Source organism: Lithobates pipiens, unplaced genomic scaffold, assembly GCF_037356315.1.
Source record: "Lithobates pipiens isolate NorthernLeopardFrog02 unplaced genomic scaffold, aLitPip1_a1.2 Scaffold_10, whole genome shotgun sequence".
Taxonomy (NCBI): domain Eukaryota; kingdom Metazoa; phylum Chordata; class Amphibia; order Anura; family Ranidae; genus Lithobates; species Lithobates pipiens.
This window is the reverse complement of record NW_027507686.1, coordinates 100,599,277-100,602,330: the sequence shown is the minus strand read 5'-3', so window position 1 is coordinate 100,602,330 and position 3,054 is coordinate 100,599,277. Positions and strand designations below refer to the sequence as shown.

General features: G+C 49.5%; 1 pseudogene; it reads right to left on the bottom strand.

Annotated features, from left to right (window-relative positions):
* Positions 1-2,543: 2,543 nt before the first annotated feature.
* On the bottom strand, positions 2,544-2,662 carry LOC143943067 (5S ribosomal RNA; annotated as a pseudogene).
* Between the last annotated feature and the right edge of the window lie 392 nt (positions 2,663-3,054).

The window sequence follows — 3,054 nt, the reverse complement described above, 5'->3', positions numbered from 1 at the left end:
CCCCCTTCCCTCCTTCCATTCCCTCCCCTCCCTCCTTTCCCCCTTCCCTCCCCCCTTTCCCACCCCCTTTCACCCCTTCCCCCCGTTTTCCCCCCTTGCCTCCCCCTTTTCCCCCCGGGGCATGGACGGGGGAGAGGGGGTAAGGAGAGGACAATCTGCCAAAGGGAGAAATGCATTTGTTCGGGGGCTGCATGTACTTTTGGGGTATGGGACGGGGGTGGTGTATCCCATTCTGTGATGCCTTTTCTGTTGTGACGGGCTCCCTCGTGCATGCCTACGTTTAGGGCGAGCCAAGGAGACCCCTCAGTGCTGATAGTTATCTGCTCAACCTCGGTTTTGATTATACTATTGTTTTTTGGTTCTATGATGTTACTGATTGTCTTTTATTTGCATACCGGTATCAGACGTGACATTTACCACTGCCAGGACTGGGGGGACTGGGATCCGGGGGCTCCCTCTCCGACCTGTCTACCCACCAACCCAAGTAGGACGGCGCTTTAAACCCAGTGTACATCTGGTAAGCGCTATAGCATAATTGTGCTGTTTTAGTATACCCTTCCTGTACTGTTGAGTGCAGACAACCCTTAATTTCCCTCTCCCCCTGGGGTTGAGGTGCCCGGCCTCTTTTTCCCCTTACCTTTCCTTCCATTTGCCCTTCCTTTCTCCCCCTTAGTTCCCACCATCCATTATCTACCCAATACCTACCTTGGTTCAACTTTCTTTGCTTTTCTCTGACGTCCACCTCCCCCTCCCCGAGGAGCGATGGCAGACTCAGTCAAGGTCACCTCTCTAAACGTTAAGGGACTGAACTCCCCTGAAAAACGGCGGATCCTCCTGTGAGAACTGAAGACTTTCCGTACTGATGTGGCCTTTATACAAGAAACACATTTTAAAAATACTAGCCTCCCCTTTCTATGGTCGAGATCCTTCCCTCAGGCCGCGTACACACGCGGGGACTGTTCGCTCAACTTTGTCCGCTGAACAGTGTTTCGGCGCACAGTCCGCTCGTGTGTGGGCTTTCAGTGGACAGTTTCAGCGGACAGTCTGCTGAACAAAGTTTTTCGGAAATTCCGAAAAACTGTCCAGTCCCCTCGTGTGTAGGCTTGTTCGTCAAACTAAGTTCCGCGCATGCTCAGAAAGGATTTACACGCAGAAGTTTGCATTGCAGTGTATAGGACGTCGTTTTCTAGTCCCGTCGTACGTGCCGTTCACGTCATCGCGCACGGTTTCAGCGGACTGTTCGTTCGTCGTGTGTGGCCAAGTCCGTCCATGCTAATTTTGAGCGGACTGTCCGCTGTTTGACGGACAAAGTTGAGCGAACAGTCCCCGCGTGTGTACGCGGCCTAAGGTCTACCATTCTACTAACCCCTCCTCTAAGACCAAGGGAGTCTCCATTCTGATCTCTAGCAGGCTCCCCTGGGTTCTCCAGGATTCTCTGGTGGACCCTGGGGGTCGATATCTTTTTCTTAGGGGCCACATTGGAGAGCTCCTTTTTACATTTGCCACTGTGTACGCTCCCAATGATCACCAAGACACGTTCCTCAGAACTACCCTGCACAGATTATGTGACTTTCGGGAGGGCCAGTTGATATTAGGTGGGTTGACACTTCTGCCTCTTGCTCCTCGCTCCCCATTTCCTCTAGAAAGCAGATTACTAAGTGTTTATTGAATGACCAATTAGTTGATGTCTGGCGTCTGCAACACTCCGGGGAAAGGGACTACTCTTTTTGCTCTTCCCCTCACAAATCATACTTTAGGATAGACTTCTTCTTGATTCCACATGACCAACTGCACTTGGTGAGCTCTTCCTCCATCGGCCATATTACTTGGTCTGACCACGCTCTTGTAGCCCTTACCTACACCCTCTATAGGGCCATAGGTGATCTCTTTGGGCACTCTCAACCCTCTTGTTAAACACCAAGATGGTCACCTTGGGAAACAAGCGAAAATAAACAGGTCAACGCCAACAACATACACAGATGGTCTCCCATACAGGTATTAACCAGGCCGTACGCTGCTAGGCCTCTGAGATCAGATGAGATTGTACGCTTTCAGGGTGATGTGGCCAAAGGTGTTCTATTCAGACACTCTCAACCCTCTTGACAAATGATGGTCATCTTGGGAAACAAGTGAAAAAAAAACAGGTCAAAGCCAACAACATAGACCCTGGCGGTCTCCCATCTGGCCCTAACCCTGCTTAGCCTCTGAGATCGGGCGCTTTCAGGGTGATGTGGCCTTAGGCGACCGCTTCGGACATACTCAAAACTCTTGACAGATGCTAAAATGGTCACCTTGGGAAACAAGCGAAAAAAAAACAGGTCAAAGCCAACAATATAAAAAGATTCCTATAGCACCTGTAATTAGGTACTATCCAGGCCGGACCCTGCTTAGCCTCTGAGATCAGATGAGATCGGCGCTTTCAGGGTGATGTGGCCGTAGGAGATTTCTTTGGGCTCTCTCAGCCCTCTTGACAAATGCCAAGATGGTCACCTTGGGAAACAAGCGGAAAAAAAAACCATGTCAACGCCAACAACATAAAAAGAAGCCTACGGCACCTGGTATTCCCAGTCGTTCTCGCATCCAGTTACTAATCAGGCCCGACAATGCTTAGCCTCCGAGATCAGACAAGATCGGGCGCTTTCAGGGTGATTTGGCCGTAGGCACTTTCTTTGGGCACTCTCAACCCTCTTGACAAACGCCAAGATGGTCATCTTGGGAAAAAAGCAAAAAAAAAAACAGGTCAACGCCAACAACATTAAAAATAGGATTTTTATATACAGCTTACCTGTTAAATCCTTTACTTGAGAGTACATCACGGGACACAGGAGCTTCATTACATAGTGGGTTATATAGGCACCTCTGGTGATTGGACACTGGTTAACCCCCAATTAAGGAGAATTCCTCCCCTATATAACCCCTCCCATATGGGAGGCACCTCAGTTTTGTAGCAAAGCAATAGGAAACCACGTAAAATCCAAGAGGGACGGGAGCCCTGTGTCCCGTGATGTACTCTCAAGAAAAGGATTTTACAGGTAAGTTGTATATAAAAATCCT